Source organism: Schistocerca serialis, chromosome 5 (genome assembly GCF_023864345.2).
Source record: "Schistocerca serialis cubense isolate TAMUIC-IGC-003099 chromosome 5, iqSchSeri2.2, whole genome shotgun sequence".
NCBI lineage: Eukaryota > Metazoa > Arthropoda > Insecta > Orthoptera > Acrididae > Schistocerca > Schistocerca serialis.
The window spans coordinates 346,265,391-346,288,632 of NC_064642.1; the positions used below are offsets into that span (position 1 = coordinate 346,265,391).

General features: G+C 42.0%; 1 protein-coding gene and 1 non-coding gene across 3 annotated transcripts in view; both read left to right on the forward strand.

The window, feature by feature from the left end:
* Window positions 1-23,242, forward strand: part of LOC126480950 (WD repeat-containing protein 47) — a 702,106-nt gene that overhangs the window by 182,737 nt on the left and 496,127 nt on the right. The window lies entirely within an intron of this gene.
* Trnas-cga (transfer RNA serine (anticodon CGA)) lies at window positions 14,675-14,749 on the forward strand. The gene has a single exon. It is a non-coding gene; the product is annotated as a tRNA-Ser (tRNA).

Below are 23,242 nucleotides of genomic sequence, written 5' to 3' on the forward strand. Positions count from 1 at the left end.
GAAACCAGTTACCAGTTTTACAACATGACACGGACCCAGAATACTTCTGTGTCGTTATATTCTACCGTTAATGTCGAAAATGAATGCTACAAAAATAAACGTCTTCCATCAAAAAAAACAGACAACATGCTATCTAATAAAATCCAAGCCATAAACGATGCACATATCACAGTTTTAGACTTAGTAACATAGAAAAACAGTCAACCTTTGCTGTATTTTCATAGAAATAAATTGAGATCCAGTGAAAATGGCACTAAAGTGCTGAAATATATCAGAGTAGAAAAAGGAAAGCAAAACATTTGGTATTTAGCAAGAGGCAGTAATACTGAAATCGCAGCAGGATCACCGAATGTTTAGTTTGAAAACGTTGGCTAAGGTCTCAGCAACATATAGTAGCACTGTCCAAGCCATGATATTGGAGTCTGTTCGGAGACCCTCGAGCCATCCAGTGTGTACGAAAAAAGGGAGAAGGCTTGCAGCGCGACTCGTTATGTACAAGAAACACGCGCTCTTGATGCGGTGATTCCAATGCCCCGCGGCGCTTCCGCCTGTGCGGCGTGAGCCTGCAGTTGCCCCTCGCACGCACGTGCCGCCCACGTGTGCTCGGTGCATGCAAGCGCCACCTTCCGGACGGTCAGTGCACTACTGTGCGCCTGTATTGGGCCGGCAGGGGTGGCCTCTTGCCGGCGTCCCTGGTGAAGTAACATCTTCCAGCTGTGCGCAATGCACATCTTTAGCAAACAGTGTAGCGAGGGCAGTTTCAGCACAGATCTACATCTACACACACACACACACACACACCGCAAGCCACCGTCTGGTACGTGGCGAAGGGTACAATGTACCACTATTAGACATTTCGTTTCCTGTTCCACCCGCAAATAGAGCGAGGGAAGAAAGACTATCTATAAGCCTTCGTATGAGGCCTAACACACTAATCGTACCTTCCTGCTCTTCGCCGAAATGTACGTTAGCGGCAGTAGAATCTCTTTGCCGTCAGCTTCATGCCCGTTATCTAAACATTCTCAATAGTGCTCATCGGAAAGAATATCGCCTTCCCTCTAGTCATTTCCATTCGAGTTCCAGAATCATCTCCGTGGTACTAGCGTTGTTTTCGAACGCGCCGGAAACAAATTTAGTAGCCCGCCTCTGAATTGCTTCGATGTCTTCGTTCAATCCGACCTGGTGTGATTCCCGAACACTCGGAACTGTACTCCACAACGGGTCGCACTAGTGTCCTGTTTGCGGCCTTCTATGTAGATGAACAATTGTTACAATAAACCGAAGTTGACAATTCACCTTCCCTACTACATTGCTCATTCCATTTCATATTGCTTTGCAACATTACGCCTAGTTATTTAATCGACGTGGCTGCGTCACACTACTAGTGCTACATTCGAACATTATAGGTTTGTTTGACCTAGTTACTTACATAAACTTAAATTTTTCTGCATTTAGATTTAGTTGCCATTCAACATACCAACTAGAAATTTTGTCTAAGTCAATTGGTATCCTCTTGCAGTCACTTAACGCTATCACCTTCCCATTTACAACAGCACCATCAGCAAACAGACGGAGATTGCTGCTTACCCTCTCCGCACGATCATTTATGTATATAGAAAATAACAGCCGTCTTATCACACTTCCCTGGAACACTCCTGATGATAACCTTGTCTCTGGTCAATACTTATAATCGAGGACAATGTACTGTGCTCTGTTACCTAAGTTGTTCGATCTGTTCAACAAGAATTGCGGAAACTTTGGTAACCATTAAAAAAAGAAGACAGACAACTACTTACCTGCAGAAGGATGGTGGACTAGATCGCATATACGCACACATTTAGAGATGTATGCGGATATGGGAAATGCTACACTTATTCACAGCGCATTCGGAAGTCCCCTATCCAGTAAGTGTATTATCAGCATCCGTGAATACTAAAAGTTTATTGATTCTTTCGGTGTTCGGATATAGGATGCTAGGCTTGCGATGACCTGGATTTTCGTCTATTGAAATAACCTAGTAATTTACATTCTTTACACTGAGAACCTAGAGGCTTATCATGACCACATTTTAATAAAACATGCTCAGCATATTGACATTTTTCATACGTTTTAGATAATTACTAAATCGGGATTTCTGGAATTATCTGCGGGAGAGTTCCGCACCCTTCAAACTTCATTTGAAGTCATGTTAGTAGTTTTCGTCACAATTTGCGTACTTGATGACAGGGTACGTAGTTATTGTGAATGTGACTGGTATCTAATGTTATGTAATTTTGTAAATACAACAGTTTCTGATTGCAAGTAGTTGTTTATTCAGTTACCGGTTTCACTCGTTATAATGATCTTTTGTAAATACAACAGTTTCTGATCGCAAGTAGTTGTTTATTCAGTTACCGGTTTCACTCGTTATAATGATATTCAGGTTGATACAAAGCCATAAATGACATCGTAACATACCTAGAGTAAAATCACAATAAAGTGATAAATACTCATTACCCGTAATGTCGGATCATCGCTGACATATTGTGCTTACCATTGTGTTGTTAAGTTCACGTAAGAGATAGGTAGAGTGCAGTGAACAGCAAGGTTGGTTGAAAACGTATCAAAGAAGTTTGAGTTCAGAAGAGCCAATGGACGAACACAAAACATAAGAGAGAGTGCGAAGTCTGACCTTGTACACCCGTAAATGGCTCTGAGCACTATGGGACTTAACAGCTATGGTCATCAGTCCCCTAGAACTTAGAACTACTTAAACCTAACTAACCTAAGGACATCACACAACACCCAGTCATCACGAGGCAGAGAAAATCCCTGACCCCGCCGGGAATCGAACCCGGGCGTGGGAAGCGAGAACGCTACCACACGACCACGAGCTGCGGATTCACCCGTAAATAATTTACGTGTTAAGACAACTTAACAATGTTGCCATGAAACAAAAATATTTACAGTTTAACAAAACAATTATCTCGCTAATTATTTCTAATGCAATAAGGTGAAACATGACTGGTTAGAAAAGATAAGTTTAATTGTAAAGCCGGCCGGTGTGGCCGAGCGGTTCTGGAACCGCGCGACCGCTACGGTCGCAGGTTCGAATCCTGCCTCGGGCATGGATGGGTGTGATATCCTTAGTCTAGTTAGGTTTAAGTAGTTCTAAGTTCTAAGGGACTGATGACCTCAGATGTTAAGTCCCATAGTGCTCAGAACCATTTGAACCGTTTAGTTGTAAAAGCCAAGTCATTATTATTATATACAAGGTAAACAGCTTTCTTTCGGTTAAGGGGCTCCGGAACGCCCTATACTTGCAATGTTAAAATAACGCTTATAAATTACATCTTTCCTCACAAAGTATTTGAGGTAGGAAGTTGAACTTTTTACAGATTATTTATTGGAATATGGGCTACAACTTAACACAGGCATTTTACAAAATTTTAGTTCAGTTATTAAAGGTGATTTTATTTCAATTGTAATGAAAATTCACAACATTTTTTTGCAATTTTTTATTTATATATTCAAAATATACAGTTTTTTGGAAAAAGGCTGTGTTAAATTATGCAGAAGGTACTGTGTAACATTTACTGAAAGTTTGAAACAAATATGTTTGGAAGATCCTTAGAAAACATGTAATTAGTATGAGAAAATAAAAGTTTTGGGAATCGAGCGACAAAGATTGGATTAACTTTTTAGTGCATTCCAGGTCCATAGGATGGATTATCTTCATCCTCTGCAAACTCCTCCTCCAGCTTCCTCTTGTTCCTCCTCCTGTTTACTCTTGCTTGTATTTCTAGACTCTTTACAGCCCTGTCTGCAGCCCGAAGGCGTTCCTTGTCTAAAGCAAGCATCGCTCGTACCATGTTAGAACCTATCTTCATTCCAATATTTCTAAATACCTTGCACCTTATAATGTTGCCATCATTGAAAGTCGCAACAGCATCATACACACCAAAGTGAAGTGTTTCGATTCCAACAAATATAGTCGTGGGGATTCTCGACCATATGACACTACTTACACTTTAATTGGGGTTTTGAGTTTTTCCGTGAATACACTTTTTCAACAGTTCAGGTGCTGCTAAGTCTCTGACAATAGGTTTTATCACCTCCATTATTGCATGAGGCAGACTACGCTTATGAGTGTACACTTCACCAGTTAGCAATCCTTTGTTATATTTACACCAACTGTCTTCTTCTTTGGGATACAAGCTATGTTGGGGATTTTCATCGGTTGAAGAAGTATGAGAAAAAAGAGCCCAAACAGCCTTCTTCATTTCGTCGACACTTTGTGTATTTTGCCTAATAGCCATTCCATAATAGTTCTGTATTTTGTCAATTACACTGTCAGTTAACCTTCCCTTCCCATCCAACCCTTTACCATCACTGAGTTTTTGTTTTTTGTACGAAGCTTTCAGTCGCCGAAGTCTTGTTCCCATTCGCTTCTGTACGTGTCCAATACACTCAAATTTCTGCACTACAACATCATCACCATAGGGCTTAAGTCCTTGAACATGTTTGAAACTTCTAGAATCACCGTCACCAATGTAATTAACATATCGCACTTTATCACACGCCTCAGAACGCTGGAATATACTGGCAACACCAGCCACTTCCATTCCTCCACTACTGCCACTATAGTTAGCTTTGCAATTATTTTCATGTGTACCTTTATATTTGTGGACATCTACAATACTTTGATATTACTGCTACATCTAAAACTTTCCCTGTATACATACTGGTGGCAGATACTACACCATGAAGAGATGTGTGTCCCCGTTTATGCCAGGTACCATCGAATGCTGCAGTCAAATCTCTGTTACCATTATTTTCCATTACTGCCTCTTCCACAGCGTTCTTCATAGATTCTATACAGACATCTTCTACTTTAAACCATATTAATTTATTATAGGTCGTAAACTTGGTTGGGGGATTTGGAAGATTCATGATGCCACAGAAAATTGCACCTGCAGTGGCACCCATACCAACTGAACGCAAGGAATAAACAAATCTAATGTTGTGTTCGTAGATTTTGCTGCCATTTTCTTCAGTTGCAGTTACTGCAACACTGTTCCAAAAGGTGGTCATGTATGAACACTTATCACATTTCACTAGCAAGTCCTACGTGCTTTATTATGGAGAGTTCCAGACCAACTTCTCTACAATGAATACATCTTACACAGCTTGAAAAAATTCCTTTGAGAACCGACATATCAAATATTTCATTCACATCCGATTCGCCCATAAAACATTCATAGTTTTCACTCATTGAACCAAGCTTCTTCTGTGAAGTATTTTCTTACCCACTTTGACTGCTATGGGCAGGTGTACTTGAGAGGTTAGGTTCACTCACTTGGTTATCGTTTTTATTGTTTACAGTAATAACACATACCTTTAGCTTTCCAACATTTCTCCTTTTCTTAAAAGCCTTCAGAGGATTTCTAATAACTTTACTTTTACTCATTATTATACTTCAACAAAACAGAGACTCAAGAAACAGAATTAATTACGAATATTTTCGAGATAACGACAGAGTAAATAAACATGAAACAATCGACAATCACACCAGCGATATATATTGAACCATCACAGGTTAGCCACAACATATACTTTATCTCACATCACTAAAATGTACCTGATGAACACGGACGTTAATAATAACACCATTTGACAGCAGTTTAACAGCGCCACAGTGGGTCACGCCCATGTAGAACACATTTCAAAAAAAATTTAAAAATAGTTGTAGTCTTCGGAATTGAATAAATTATATATCTATTAAAAGATTCAGAAAACGCAAAAAAGTAAAAATTGAACTTTTCATGATTTTGAGCCTTTCCGGAGCCCCTTAAGTCTACATGTAAAACAAAGCATATTTTTTTAATTTTTTTTTTATTCTGATATAATACGGCAACATCAGCTGCTACATTACACCTTTACTCTTCTATTGTTCGATAACGAATTGCGCGGTTAGTCTACGTTTTCGGCCGTGCTTGCAGTGATAGTGCCTATTTAAAGTGATTATATTAAAGAGGGCACGATCACACTTTAATTCAGGCTCCTTCAAAGTCGTAACCAACTTTGAATTAAATTTCATAGGCGATAAAAAATACTAATCAAAAAGTTTTATGGCAGTAAAATGTCAGTCTATCTGTCTAAACAATACGCACGCAACAAGCCTCCTTTAAAAAGCCTTGCAAAAAATGGTTCAAATGGCTCTGAGCACTATGGGACTAAACATCTGAAGTCATCAGTCCCCTAGAACTTAGAACTAATTAAACCTAACTAACCTAAGGACATCACACACATCCATGCCCGAGGCAGGATTCGAACCTGCGACCGTAGCAGTCGCGCGGTTCCGGGCTGCGCGCCTAGATAAAGCCTTGCAGACGAAACTATAAAGGAGATGAAGATGAGACTTGACATGCTTTATTGCTCTAGTTACCAACACAAAAATTTCATTGATATCAACGCCGTTTCTATTTCTGTTATTCCAATGGTAGTAGATATTATAAGTAACAGAAGATTTGTGATTACGCATGTTCTATAACTTCCTGAGCATTCTCTGAGTCGTTATTTAAATGTATACACTTACTCAAATATAACGATGAATCTTACATTACACGCACCTTTTCAGGTTACTGTGACTAAAATTACAAGAAAATAAAGTGTCCAGTACGTTTTATTCTTCCTTCCTTGTGTGTCTTGGGGCTGTCCAAATCGAGAAAGAAGTTTTACTTCCACCGTCCGTAAATCCGTCACGAGCTACCTGTGGCAAAAAGAGTTGCAGGTATTTCTTTTGGGCAACACACAAGAAAACGTATCTGTCTAGAGCTGTCCGCGCGGCATTTTCTGCCGATCGTACGACCGGAATCGTTTATGAGACCGCTAGGACAATTCCAGCGTGAGAACGTGAGCAGTTGGATGAGAATGCAGTTTGAGGGAACGAATTGGATAGCAGCAGCTATACCGGACGCCGACCTTTTCATCGTGGGTTCGGCGGCTGTTGAATCAATTGCAGACATCGAAAACACGATGGAGAAGTCGCTGCACAGGAACGCGAGGTACTGTTAGGATAGATTGAAGGAAACAGTGAGGACCGTTGGCCAGCTGCTAGGTTTTCCACCTTCCGAGTGGTCGGCATTCAGTTGCAGCAAGGAGCTGGTGTACACAGCATGTCAACTCAGGCGAGGGGCTTTTTCCTTCCAACGATGTATTTGAGGTATTGTACCCTTCACCACATACTGTTTTCGTGTTAGTGCGAGTTATGTACTTACTCTTACAACACAGCAAAGAGTGACTTTTATATGCTTTTTGTTACTGCATTGCATCATCTCGATCACGCCCTTAGGTTCAAAATGGTTCAAATGGCTCTGAGCACTATGGGACTTAACATCTTAGGTCATCAGTCCCCTAGAACTTAGAACTACTTAAACCTAACTAACCTAAGGACATCACACACATCCATGTCCGAGGCAGGATTCGAACCTGCGACCGTAGCAGCCCCACGGTTCCGGACTGCAGCGCTAGAACCGCACGGCCACCGCGGCCGGCACGCCCTTAGGGATAGACTGCACGAGGAGTGTCTACCTTTCGTGATGTGAAGACAGTAGAAGCTGTATTGTGTCGAGGACGTCTGTATGTTGATTAAAAGCGGCACTGTGTTTGTAGCTGTGTACTAAAATAAAAGGCAAACAATGTTCAAACAACGTGTCAGTTCATACTGAAACAATTCGTCCAACAAAGGAACGACAGGCTTAATCCTCACATCCTACGGAATTATTAACATTCTCTTACGGATAGGAACTTATCCTGGAGAGATATTAAATTTAATCTTGTGTATTGGCGACCATTGTGTTCTCAGTGCAGCGCTGTAAAGTCGCCACGTCCTCTAACTGCTGATAATCACCGGAATTTGCGGCTACTTCCTTTGCAACCTAGCACCGCAATTTAATAATTTTTATTGCAGGTCCGGAGTTCCATTCCTTGTGTACCATTGAAACTGCCCACCTGTGAAAAGCTGCAAATTTCTTATAGCAGTTTTGCTCAAGACATGTTTTACTGACAAGCGGCGCGCGGAGTGAGGCGCCATGTCACGGATTGCGCGGCCCCTCCCGCCAGATGTTCGACTCCTCCCTCGGCATGGGTGTGTGTTGTTCTTAGCATAAGTTAGTTTAAGTAATCTGCAGGTCTAGGGACCGATGAGCTCAGCAGTTTGGTCCCTTAGGTATTCACACATATTTGAACATTTGAGCTGACAAGTAGCACATACGCACTAAGCGTGTATTCTGAACTAAACACTTTTTAACGCGATCTTCGTACTTTCTATAATTGGAACCTATCATGAAATTACCACAATCTACTTCTGTCATATATCGGACCGAGCGTGCCCTCCGCCGCCATGGAGGCTGCGTTATATTTCCATATCGTTTGATTATAGATTAATATGCTGTGGTTTGCAGTTCTCAGGTTACTGGCACCGAACCTGCCTCTAGCTGCGCTGGCATGAAATTCCCCATTTCGTAAACGATGTTCCCTAATGCACAGCGAGAGGCTAAAGGTCCATGGCGGAGATCACATAACTAAAAATGGTGGTCTCGAACAAAGAGATTGGATTGAAACGCAGTAAATATATTCTTTACCAAGACGTGGCCCTCAGTTTATAGATCCAGTGATTAATATTGCACAGACGCGCGGGAAATGGGTGAACGAAGTTACCAAAAGCAAACACTATTTAAACGATTCCACCAAACGAAAACAACACTCATCCGAGATGTAGAGGAGGCCCTACCGGCGGCGATAGAGAGCCGTGGGTGCACCCGACTGCAAATTGTTGCTCATGTCGGCACCAATGACTCCTGCCGCCTGGGTTCAGAGGTCATCCTCAGTTCGTACAGGCGGTTGGCGGAATTGGTGAAGGCGGAAAGCCTCGCTCGCGGGGTGAAATCAGAGCTAACTATTTGTAGTATCGTTCCCAGAACCGATCGCGGTCCTCAGGTTTGGAGCCGAGTGGAAGGCTTAAACCAGAGGCTCAGACGATTCTGCGGAGATCTGGGGTGCAAATTTCTCGACCTCCGCTATCGGGTGGAGAAATGTAGGGTCCCCCTGAATAGGTCAGGCGTGCACTACACGCCGGAAGCGGCTACAAGGGTAGCGGAGTACGTGTGGAGTGCACATGGGGGTTTTTTAGGTTAGAGAATCCCCTCCCTAGACCTGACAAGACGCCTCCTGAGACACAGCAAGGTAGGAGTAGGCAAAATGCAACAGGGAATAACAATATTAATGTGCTAATAGTAAACTGCAGGAGCGTCTACAGAAAGGTCCCAGAACTGCTCTCATTAATAAACGGTCACAACGCTCATATAGTACTAGGGACAGAAAGTTAGCTGAAACCAGACGTAAATAGTAATGAAATCCTAAACTCAGATTGGAATGTATACCGCAGAGACAGGCTGGACAGTGAAGGGGGAGGCGTGTTTATATCGATAAGAAGTGCAATAGTATCGAAGGAAATTGACGGAGATCCGAAATGTGAAATGATTTGGGTAAAAGTCACGGTTAAAGCAGGCTCAGACATGGTAATGGGATGTCTCTATAGGCCCCCTGGCTCAGCAGCTGTTGTGGCTGAGCACCTGAAGGATAATTAGGAAAATATTTCGAGTAGATTTCCCCACCATGTTATAGTTCTGGATGGAGATTTTAATTTGCCGGATATAGACTGGGAGACTCAAACGTTCATAACGGGTGGCAGGGACAAAGAATCCAGTGAAATTTTTTAAAGTGCTTTGAGCAGTTAAACAGAGAACCGACTCGTGGCGATAACATATTAGACCATCTGGTGACCCGAATTATTTGAAACAGTTAACGCAGAACAGGGAATCAGCGATCATAAAGCGGTTGCGGCATCGATGATTTCAGCCGTAAATAGAATTATTAAAAAAGGTAGGAAGATTTTTCTGTTTAGCAAAAGTGACAAAAAGCAGATTACAGAGTACCTGACGGCTCAACACAAAAGTTTTGTCTCAAGTACAGATGGTGTTGAGGATCAGTGGACAAAGTTCAAAACCATCGTACAATATGCGATAGATGAGTATGTGCCAAGCAAGATCGTAAGAGATGGAAAAGAGCCACCGTGGTACAATAACCGAGCTAGAAAACTGCTGCGGAAGCAAAGGGAACTTCACAGCAAACATAAACATAGCCAAAGCCTTGCAGACAAACAAAAATTACGCGAAGCGAAATGTAGTGTGAGGAGGGCTATGCGAGAGGCGTTCAATGAATTCGAAATTAAAGTTCTATGTACTGACTTGGCAGAAAATCCTAAGAAATTTATGTCTTATGTCAAAGCGGTAGGTGGATCAAAACAAAATGTCCAGACACTCTGTGACCAAAATGGTACTGAAACAGAGGATGACAGACTCAAGGCCGAAATACTAAATGTCTTTTTCCAAAGCTGTTTCACAGAGGAAGACTGCACTGTAGTTCCTTCTCTAGATTGTCGCACAGATGACAAAATGGTAGATATCGAAATAGACGACAGAGGGATAGAGAAACAATTAAAATCGCTCAAAAGAGGAAAGGCCGCTGGACCTGATGGGATACCAGTTCGATTTTACACAGAGTACGCGATGGAACTTAACCCCCTTCTTGCGGCAGTGTACCGTAGGTCTCTAGAAGAGCGTAGCGTTCCAAAGGATTGGAAAAGGGCACAGGTCATCCCCGTTTTCAAGAAGAGACGTCGAACAGATGTGCAGAACTATAGACCTATATCTCTAACGTCGACCAGTTGTAGAATTTTGGAACACGTATTATGTTCGAGTATAATGACTTTTCTGGAGACTATAAATCTACTCTGTAGGAATCAGCATGGGTTTCGAAAAAGACGGTCGTGTGAAACCGAGCTCGCGCTATTCGTCCACGAGACTCAGAGGGCCATAGACACGGGTTCACAGGTAGATGCCGTGTTTTTTGACTTCCGCGAGGCGTTCGATACAGGTCCCCACAGTCGTTTAATGAACAGAGTAAGAGTATATGGTCTATCAGACCAATTGTGTGATTGGATTGAAGAGTTCCTAGATAACAGAAAGCAGCATGTCATTCTCAATGGAGAGAAGTCTTCCGAAGTAAGAGTGATTTCAGGTGTGCCGCAGGACCGTTGCTATTCACAATATACATAAATGACCTGGTGGATGACATCGGAAGTTCACTGAGGCTTTTTGCAGATGATGCTGTGGTGTATCGAGAGGTTGTAACAATGGAAAATTGTACTGAAATGCAGGAGGATCTGCAGCGAATTGACGCATGGTGCAGGGAATGGCAATTGAATCTCAATGTAGACAAGTGTAATGTGCTGCGAATACATAGAAAGATAGATCCCTTATCATTTAGCTACAAAATAGCATGTCAGCAACTGGAAGCAGTTAATTCCATAAATTATCTGGGAGTACGCATTAGGAGTGATGTATAATGGAATGATCATATAAAGTTGATCGTCGGTAAAGCAGATGCCAGACTGAGATTCTTTGGAAGAATCCTAAGGAAATGCAATCCGAAAACAAAGGAAGTAGGTTACAGTACGCTTGTTCGCCCACTGCTTGAATACTGCTCAGCAGTGTGGGATCCGTACCAGATAGGGCTGATAGAACAGATAGAGAAGATCCAACGGAGAGCAGCGCGCTTCGTTACAGGATCATTTAGTAATCGCGAAAGCGTTACGAAGATGATAGGTAAACTCCAGTGGAAGACTCTGCAGGAGAGACGCTCATAGCTCGGTACGGGCTTTTGTTGAAGTTTCGAGAACATACCTTCACCGAAGAGTCAAGCAGTATATTGCTCCCTCCTACGTATATCTCGCGAAAAGACCATGAGGATAAAATCAGAGAGATTAGAGCCCACACAGAAGCATACCGACAATCCTTCTTTCCACGAACAATACGAGACTGTAATAGAAGGGAGATCCGATAGAGGTACTCAGGGTACCCTCCGCCACACACCGTCAGGTGGCTTGCGGAATATGGATGTAGATGTAGATACTCTCAGCAAACTAAATAATTCGCACCCTGGCAACTAAATTAAAAGCATAGTAACCACATGCTAGTGACATTAAAATTCAAACAAGAGCAGCGTAATAAAGTCTGGGAACTGAGAGATTAGCCAGACTCCAAAGAACTTGAAAAAAATACATATTTATCATGTATATAATTATCGACGTTCTATCACAAGTACATTTGTAATCTATATTGCCAATTTAAATTATTGCATAAAGATTTTATTTTGAATTTGGAATTTGAATTTTAGTAGGCTTGTAAAGCATTCATAGCCAACGGCCTTGTCGCAGTGGTAACATCATTTCCCGTCTGATCACCAAAGTTAAGTGCTGTCGGGCTTAGTCAGCACTTGGATGGATCACCGTCGGGTCTGCAGAGTGCTGTTGGCAAGCGGGGTGCATCCAGTCCCTTTGAGGCCAATTGAGGAGCTACTTGACTGATGAATAGCGGCACCGGTCACGAGAGCGGTGTGCTGACCACTTGCTCTCTGTATCCACATCCGGTGACGACTGAGGGTGACACGGCGGCCGATCGGTACCGTTGCCCTCCAAGCCCTGCTCGGACGGTGTTTGTTTGCAGTAAACCATTAATGTAACTAGTACAAAATATAAGATAGTTTCTTATTATTGAAAAAGAGGCTCATATTTACATCCTCGAACGCCATGGGAGGATTGAGGGACTAATAACCAAGTAATTGATTCGCTTTACATTTATAATCATCTCTCAACTATAAAGCCGCACGTATGCAGCACTGTAACCCGAGCGCTGATACTCTTTGTGGAGTCACATCAGCTGTAACTAGGTGGGTTTATGTCTACTATTGTTCGTAGCTTCGTGTTGTTTAGTTGTGAGCAACATCATTCGAAGTTGTCGACTATGGAAGCCAAAGGTCTTTCTGATCGACTCTGGAATGACTAAACTATTTTCATCTACCATGTGGACCAACGAAGCTTCACTGACAATTTTAATATCTCACATCTTAACAGCGTCTTCTGCTTCCCGTGGTTGGAGGGGCGGAGGGAGCGAGATACTGACATAAGGGAAAGAAATATAGTGACTGTAGTGACTGGTAGAGAACGCTTTGGCACCGCTGTGGACAGGACGTTCGCTTACCATACGTGGCTCTAAAAATTTGAGTCAAGTCCCTGCGATCGTTTTTGAAGGGATCGATGACGTTGCCAATAAATTTGCTACTCGTTATCTATGCAGGATGTGACTGCGAGGCCCGGCGTTCAACCCTCGGTCGGCCCTGGTATTTTCTTTTCTGTCAGTTATAGCTTTTTCACCCTCGAGAGTGACTTCCACAATGTGAAACATGTCGATTGCACCAGCTGACAGAAAGCAAGTTAAACAACATGGACTTCCTGTAACTGCCCGAGCAAGTTCAAAAGTCGGAGGAAAGGGCATACCATCTCCAACTGATCCATGTTTAGTGAAGCACTGTTTTGGTCAAACATACCTTCGGCCTGAAGACAGCTATACTTTTCTTCTTTTTCTTTTTTAATCGAAGCAAGGCAAACCCAGAGAAAGATACCCGAAATTAGAGCAGGTTTGAAGTGTTACGATAGACTCTTTCGTAGGTATCTCCTCAAAGTGGAACATACATAAAGTCACAATTCAAATAGAGAGAGCTATGAAGTTCTTAGTAAATTCTAACTTCAACTAATACACAATTTTGTGAGGATTAAATTGTTTATGATCTATTTCGTTAGTTCCCGACCTTGCCCTTAACGGCGACGTGTTAGAGGATGCGAAGCGAATTAGTACAGCATGACAACACGGGAATTGTTTAAAAGTCGTCAAAAATATTGCGATATGTTGCCATAATCGTTCAATTAGAAAATAATATCCAGTGACTATGTCATAGACGATGACGACAAGTAGTCCGTCAAGCAAACCTTCGTGCACGCTAAAATTGCTTATCAAATGATACAAGTAGACTTATGTAAGAGCAAAAACATTCCAACTTAGATAACTGCGTAGAAAACTCGCATTAACTGCTATTCCTGGCTGTTAGCATGATACCATATTGTCATTCGAAAATTGAATCCAGGTCTTTGTTATTACAACACATTTAAGTAGGTAATTAATTACATAAAGAAATAATGTAAGTGAATGAATTACAGACTACGTCAATAACCTGCATTACATTTTCCTATAATAAACAGTTACTTCAAGAATTTTTTGGACACACTATCTTTCCGACGGATCTGCAAAAATTCAATATAAAGCATAATTGTTTTTGTCAATATTCAGTAGAATTTTTGAATAGTGATTGACAATGGATTTTTGATATGTTGGGTAGCACGAGACCATCAGAAATCACAATAAAATATACAGTAACTGCGTCAATAATATAAATTTAACGTAACGTCAAAAACGAACAGACTATAGTGTCCAGAATGAGATTTTCACTCTGCAGCGGAGTGTGCGCTGATGATATATATATCAGCGCACACTCCGCTGCAGAGTGAAAATCTCATTCTGGAAACATCCCCCAGGCTGTGGCTAAGCCATGTCTCCGCAATATCCTTTCTTTCAGGAGTGCTAGTTCTGCAAGGTTCGCAGGAGAGCTTCTGTAAAGTTTGGAAGGTAGGAGACGAGGTACTGGCAGAAGTAAAGCTGTGAGTACCGGGCGTGAGTCGTGCTTCGGTAGCTCAGTTGGTAGAGCACTTGCCCGCGAAAGGCAAAGGTCCCGAGTTCGAGTCTCGGCCGGGCACACAGTTTTAATCTGCCAGGAAGTTTCAGACTATAGTGTGTTTGCTATCTTTACTTTAATTGCATATGTATTCACGTATAAGCAAATATGCGCATAACATTTCCCGCCCAGTCTATTTATACTGTTTATAGTATAGATGACATCTAAAATCTTTTTTTTTTCCCCACCACTCTCCGGTGGTACCGTAATACTGCGACATACAAGCAAAACCACAGCCATCTATAGATATTCACACTTTGATGAAGTGTGGTGATGAGAATGTTGCGTAGTTATACGTAGTAAAGCATTGGCAGCAAGTGACTGAGATACCATTAATTGAACTCTCACATCGTTTGATTATCTATCTGTAGCTGAGATTTTGTTATCACTTTCCAAAGTAGATACGGATGAATCACTAGGTGATTCACGGAGAAAGTGACAGATGTTATTCCGTATTGCTCTTACTTTAGTAGTTCTTTCTGCTGACGACACAATTAAGTTCGGCCCACTATTCCAAAAATAGGTTACTGAATAGTGTTTCAGCTTGCCAACTATTGGTAACACCACTCCACCTTGCCCAGCCTGAGTTTTGGCAACAAGATGCACTACGCCATTTTGGTTGGCCCACATCCATTTTGCGGTGCTGCATGTTCCTCTAATCATATTAACGACAGAAGTGTGATGTGGAACTTGTTAGTTCAACAAAGTCGCACACACTCCCTTAAAAATGTGTTTATATGCGTACATGTTGGTCATTTTGAGCTTTGTGATTGACTAAACAAGTACTCAATAACTGCTCCACAGCATCAAAGAACGTAATAATGAGAAACAACTTTAACTTGAATTTGAAAATATTTCTGTAATGGGCATATGTGAAACGGTTTTATAGCTGTGACAAGGTTAGATTCATTAGATGATAGTGCAGATCTTTTTTTAATGTGTATATAACTCAGTTACATTGAATGAAAATTATTTGTCGACCAATTAATTAATTATCTCTTTCATATCATCTGACTTACTGAGAGTGACCGTAGCATAGGGACATAAAACTCGGGAGCATGATTTGTACTCATATGGCCTTTGCGTGAAACTATCAAAGAATGCTCGGGAACGCAATCAGTACCATTAACGGGCACAAATTTCTCAGAACTGTGGTCAGGAAAAAAGAACTCTTCTCAGAACATAAATACCCGTATGTATCCTGCGAATACCCATGCGATTTGTATTTGTGGTCAATAGTTGCAATAGCTGTGCGAAAGCTGTACCAGCTGGTACAGATCTTTTCTTAAAGTTCTTTCATAAATACCACTTTGACATAGGACACTTCTGAAGTATGAAAAAGTGGTTTTTCTTTTTTTATTTTTTTTATTTGTTTTTTAACGTTACCCTGTGTATATATAGACAGTATTTCTACTAGATGATCCGTTGTGCTGGAAAGGCGAGTAAATTCCAGTAACGTTTGTAAATACTACAACACCTAAAACGATATACGTACTTGAAACGAACTTTAAACCACTGTTCATATATATGACAATGCATAAATTATTGCAGTTAGACTGATGAGTCAAATTTGTATCTAAAACCAGGAAGAAAAATCAGTCATATCTACTTCCGTTCACGAAGTCGTTTTGTGCCTTCTTGAATTTACCAAGGTTGCGTTGCGAGACTCATTCGCATGCGGTTGGACCAATATTAAACATTCTGTTGGGCAGATCTGTACTGTGGAGAGAGAGAGAGAGAGAGAGAGAGAGAGAATAGGAGGGCGTGCTAAAAAGAATACCTCCGAATTTTTATGTGGAAACTTAAAAAGCTTTTTAAATAAAACAAACATTATTAATAAGGAACGGATTTTTATGTGCTAAAAACTGTAAAATACTTTATTTTTGTGTAGGAAAAATATGCATTAAAAGAGCAAAAATACTTTGTTTTCAGTATTCTAAAACTGTTAATGCTAATGTTAAAAATCACTCACCATTCATGCTGAGGCAGTGGTTGATTGAAACAACTCGCTGTTGCATTGGACCACGAAAACTTTCTCCAAGTTTCCCATCGCAAACCGATGTCATTTGTCCCGAAACAGAGCACGTTACCTGGAGAAGGAACCATCAACATCACGTGATGGTAGCCTTGCATATATCATCAAAGGAATGTCACTGGCACACAAATTTTCAATTGCACCAATGTCTACTTCCCCTTCCAAAGCCTTGGCAACTTCACACATAGTATGAAACCCACCATTTTTTTTTTTTTTCGAACATACTTTAGAATTAGCTTCCACTTTTGGACGTTTGAGTGAATTAATTTTTGTCTCAGTGCTGTGTCTTCGTTAGCGGTCTTATTTAACAGAGTGGCAGATGTTTCTAATTTTTTGATAGTGAAACGTTTCAATTCATTTTTAATGTACTGTCATTGAGTCAATTCTGAAGAATTGCAATTGAAGCGTCATCCTTGTTTAGTTCATCAAACACTAATTTAAAATTTTCAAAATTGTTTGGATAATACACTTCTGTTTCCAACCGTGTACCCCAAAGAGTAACTACGGGTCTAGGTAGCAGTGAATGATCCAGATTTTTAGCACTCAACAAATCAGTTCTTTTTGGCGTTTTCATAAACACATTTTTGCCATTTGAGATCAATTTGTCCACTTCGGTATCAATGTACTTATCTGCTCACACTCTCTGTGTAAATCATGTACTGTACCAGTTACGGATATCTTGTGTGGGAAGCTTCATGAAGGTCTTCGCCCGCCTTCTTCATATATTGAGCAAAATAATTTAAAATATTTATTTACTTAAAATGTTACAAAAATACTTTTTATGCGAAATAGAATTTCGTATACGATTTAAGTGTGCTGTTTTGGGAATTTCTTAGTTACAGTTTTACATAAAAATCTGTTCCCTAGGTGTTAACAATCTACATCTTTATTTTTCTTGTCAGTTGTTGTAGCGTGTAACATGGCGGTGTGTAGCGTATGTCGGTGCTTGAGAAACAGTGTGCTGTAATCGAGTTTCGAATTCGAAGAGTTGGTCCACATGTGGAGCACCCTCTCTTTCACCATGACAATGCCAGGCCACAAGCAAACGCTGCGACATCAATAACTCAACGCCTTGGATCCACTGTAATCGATCATCCTTCATACAAACCCGACTTGGCCCCATCCGATTTACATCTGTTTCCAAAACGGAAAAACCACCTTCGAAGACATCACTTTAATACTGATGAAACAGTGCAAGCAGAGCTGAGGTAGTTGCTCCCTCAGCCAAGTCAAACATTACAGTTCGGAGAAATGTTCCGTCGCCAGGGTGACTATGTTGAGAAATAAATGTGAGCTCCACATTTCTGAGAAAAGTCGCAAAAATGCGAAGTCTCCTCCACAGAAACATTGCAGCCCTAAAGAATCAAAATGATTTCAAAATTAACACTCTATTATCAATTACAAACAAGAAGCGCACTTATAAACCACTAACGCAAAAATATCGACTTTGGTAAATTTGTACGTGTGTAGTAGACTTGTATGCTTTGATTTAACTGTCTTCAAGATCCTTACTTTTTCTGTTGCGATGCTTGCCATGGCTATTACCCTGCTGGAATGTCTCTTTGCGTGAAACGTAATGAAAGCTGAAATACGGAAGCTATGAAAATAGTCGTTTCCTACCTTTAATGGCGTGTTTTGCAAGATTATCTAGTACTTCGTTGAGTCGAGTACCTTATTACTCCCTTATCGACATGAAATGAACAGTTTAGTTTTCTTTCGTGGGTTTCATTATTAAATCCATCGTTTTATTAATACAGATATTGGTATAAGATTTCCAATTTCGAGTTTGCAATGTTCCAAAGAACTTTTAGAGTCGGTACGAGTTAGTGTTTTGCTCCATCTTTGCGTACCAAACACAATATCTTCTTTAATTGCGGTTGCTTGGCCAGTATAAACAGTGCTTACTAGTGGTAATGGAAGTTTTTCTCTGTTTACAACGCAAAGCAATAGCAAGCGCAACCAGTTTCTTCATGTGTTGGGGATCCATCAGAATAATTCTACAGAAAACCTGGCCATCAACGTTTCAGCTAATTCTTTACACCATTATTAACGTTTGGACTGTTGAGTAATAATTATTTGTAAGTGAAAGGTGGAAGTCTGACTGGCTGGTGTTTCACAATCTTTGCTAAAAACAGATAATATTTGGTCCTTAGGTATCAGAAGAAGCGGTAATTTTAGACTGAGGAAACCCTTCACTAATAATTGTGTTAGTTTCCTCTCTTCTGTGTGTATTGTGTCTGCCATGCGTTACTCATTGACTACAACAGGATGATTGGCTAGTACTAGTATTTGAAAAGAACCTTTCTTGCTGGTGGTAATTTTCTACAGATGTCAAACTATTCCTTCGGCTTCTATTAGGTGAACATTAGTTGATGACGATCCCATTTCTTCACGTAAACAGTAGATGTCGTTCATTACGGTTAGATTATGCTGTTGGCGACAAACCGCTGGAAACAGTAAAAACAGCAAAATACCTAGGACTAATCGTCCGGCACCTAAAGTGAAGTGATCTCAGCAAAGTAATTGTGGGAAAGGGGACGCAGGGTGACATTCATTGGAAGAATCTTATGCAGGAAGAAGTGACATAAAAAAAACACTTGTTCGAGCTATTCTTGAATATTGCTCATCAGTGTGAGTCCGTTACCAGGTTGTATTTATAGAAGAGATAAGGATGATCCAATGAAGAGCGGCTAGTTTCGGCACGGGATCGATTAGCAAGGGCGAAAGCGTTAAAGGACATACTCAACAAACTCGTTTGGCAGACATTACAATAGAGGCGTTATGCATTACGGGGTGGATTACTGTCAAAATTCCGACAGTGCAGATTCGTTGCAGAATCACCAAATATATTGTTTCTCCCTGCTTATATTTTGCGAAAAGACGACGACGGTAAAATGAGAGAGATTCGAACTCACAAGGATGATTACCAACAATTGTTCTTCCCGCAGACCATTCGCGACGGGAACAGGAAAAGAGGGAAGTGACAGTGACGCAGAAGATACCCTCCACCAAACATCATAAGGTTGCTTGCAGAGAGATTTAGTGTTGAAATTCGGAGAGTGTGCGTTAGAAGAAGAGTCTGGCAACACATTAGTTGAAACTTCCTGGCATATTAAAACTGTCTGCCGGGCCGATACTCGAACTCGGGACCTTTGCCTTTCGCGGGCAAGTGCTCTACCAACTGAGCTACCAAAGCACGACTCACGCCCCGTCCTCACAGCTTTACTTCTGCCAGTACCTCGTTTCCTACCTTCTAAACTTTACAAAAGCTCTCCTACGAACCTTGCAGAACTAGTATTCCTGAAAGAAAGGACATTGCGGAGACATGTCTTAGCCACAGCTTGGGGGGTGTTTCCAGAATGAGATTTTCAGTCTGCAGCGGAGTGTGCGCTGATGTGAAACTTCCTGGCAGATTAAAACTGTGTGCCGGGCCGAGACTCGAACTCGGGACCTGCAGAGTGAAAATCTCATTCTAGAAACATCCCCCAGGCTGTGGCTAAGCCATATCTCCGCAGTATCCTTTCTTTCAGGAGTGCTAGTTCTGCAAGTTTCGCAGGAGAGCTTCTGTAAAGTTTGGAAGGTAGGAGACGAGGTACTGGCAGAAGTAAAGCTGTGAGGACGGGGCGTGAGTCGTGCTTGGGTAGCTCAGTTGGTAGAGCACTTGCCCGCGAATGGCAAAGGTCCCGAGTTCGAGTCTCGGCCCGGCACACAGTTTTAATCTGCCAGGAAGTTTCATATCAGCGCACACTCCACTGCGGAGTGACAATCTCATTCTGGATACACATTAGTTCCTCCACACACGTCTCGCGAAATGAGCATGAGTAGAAAATTCGAAAATTTATAGCAATACCGAGGTTTATTGTTAGTCCTTCTTTCTACGCACCGTTTCCAAACTGACCAGTCAGGAGGGGAAGTGATAGTGGTAACAAAAGTGCCCTCTACCACACACAGTTAATGTGCCTTCGGAATATTGATAACGATATTTGACGGGGCATCAGCAACCGAGCTCGGTACAAACATCCAGCATCCTTTGCTTTTGCCTGATCGTGAAGGACAGTGATAACGCCATTTCTTCACAGTCTTACTCATTTATTGTTGGCACACTATTTCGCATATTCTGCGTGATTGCGTTCATTTAAGGGTGTTGCGTATGACGGAAATGTTAGTGGAGTACTAAGACTTGGGATGGTCACATATGCTACCGCTTACTCCATGTGAGAAACAATGCGAACGTGGATATCGGCACAGTGGTGGTCAGCTACGTGTTTGCTGGCGGTGAAGGGTTTGGTAGGTTGCTGGCTGGACTGGCGGAAGCGCCCAGAGCGTGACGGTACTCGGGCGCTTTTTTCCGAGGCGCTCTGCACGTACCCGCCGGGGTTAATCACCTCTGCCTGTGGCCGCTGCCGCCTCGCGGACCAGCGCAACACCACGGGATCCAAAGACCAACCGGCCGCGACGAGGACGTCCCCCGTGCACCACGGGCTGCTGAAGAAGCGGCTTCTTCCTGCCCCTACGCCTCCCCCCACCTCCACCGCCCCCACCCCCGCTCCGCTCTCCTCCGTCGTCACGCACACGCCGCAGTGAGTAATAACACCACTGAGTAGCGCTGTTGCAAATGGGACGTACTCGTTACTAACAGGTGTTATGAGACTTAATAGAAGGAAGATTATGGTTTAACGTCCCATTAACGACGAAGTTATTAGACTTCGGGAATCCGCGTACCAACAGCGACGCGTTCACAACTTTTGTACTGCAGGATTCAGTATGCCACATCGAGATCATAATTTAGTACGGGGTTACTGTGTAGTCCTCAGTTAAAAATTGCTGCATGCCCTCGGGAAAAATTACGGCCGTAGTTTCCCCTTGCTTTCAGTCGTTCGCAGTACCAGCACAGCAAGGCCGTTTTGGTTAGTGTTACAAGGCCAGATCAGTCAATCATCCAGACTGGTGCCCCTGCAACTACTGAAAAGGCTGCTGCCCCTCTTCAGGAACCATACGTTTGTGTGGCCTCTCAACAATACCCCTCCGTAGTGGTTGCAGCTATCTGTATCGCTGAGGCGCACAAGCCTCCCCACCAACGGCAAGGTCTATGGTTCATGGGGGGAGGCAGTTAAAAACAAAGGTTCGTAATTGGTATAGTGGCTTTAGCGATTGAAATATACCACATGAAAGCTGTTAATTGACCCAGTCTCAACAAACGGTGCCGGCCGAGTTGGCCGAGCGGTTCTAGGCGCTACAGTCTGAAACCGCACGACCGCTACGGTCGCAGGTTCGAATCCTGCCTCGGGCATGGGTGTGTGTGATGTCCTTAGGTTAGTTAGGTTTAACTAGTTATAAGTTCTAGGGGACTGATGAACTCAGTTAAGTCCTATAGTGCGCAGAGCCATTTGAACCATTCAACAAACGGGTACTGGCCCTCCCTCAAATGGATATTTATCGACAGACGCATCATGTTGTACCATATGCACACGGGTTGTATCATGGTCACGTGGACAGCTGCATCCACTGCTTGCAGATGTATTAATAGCCCTTCATGTAGCCTGATTGGTCAGTGAGTGTGAAAGTAAAAATTCAGAGGTCTGGAATTTGGTATTCAGTCGGTCTACGGCTTTTTTCTGTCGCTTGTAGTTTCTTTTGCCTCTGATAGTAAATTGTATACACGAAAGATGTCAAACTTCACAGTGGTTCGGAGTCCACATTAAATATAGGTCTCTCTGTAACTAGTTCTTGAGGGCGATGGGCCATGGCTATTAAAACATTTCAGATTGATGGTAGCTTTACCTTCTCCTTATCTGTTCACGGTGAACCAAATAGCATTTTTCTCGTCACTTCAAATGCACTCGTGCGTGCGAACGTTAACTCCAGAATTAAAATGAACTTAAATCCCAGGCCGCCCAAAGTTTTCTGGAGGTTTCACTTGCTTATCAGGCAGATGTCTAAACTTGTACCGAGCGAAGTGGCTCAGTGGTAAATCACTAGACACGCATTCGGGAGGACGGCAGACATACAGACTTATATTTTTTGTGATATTCCTAAATCACGTAAGGCAGGCGTTGGGAGGGCTTCTAATGACCTCGTTGTTGGCTCGTTTAAACTCAAATCTTCCCTTCTTTCTTCCTATCAGAACACGTAATCCACTCTCCAATATTCCAATTTGGAAACCACTTTGCGTCACTCTCAGCTCACTGGGATTTGGCTGAAAAGAACAGGGTTGTATAGCAGCTGTCCTGGCGTCTAGCACACAGATTTTTATCTCGCTATGAGTGTAATAAAGCCAGCCGGTACCTATAAAGAACAGTATGAGGCATTTTACTAGTTCTTTATTAGACTCACTTTCAATGACTACTCCAAGGTGTAACAATAATAGACTTCATATTAACAGAATCTTCCGTCGGTTCTTGGTAGAACAACATTATAATAAATGAAAAACTCCAGTTTGATTTTGTTCTACAATATTACTTTTATTGTAAATCGGTTTTC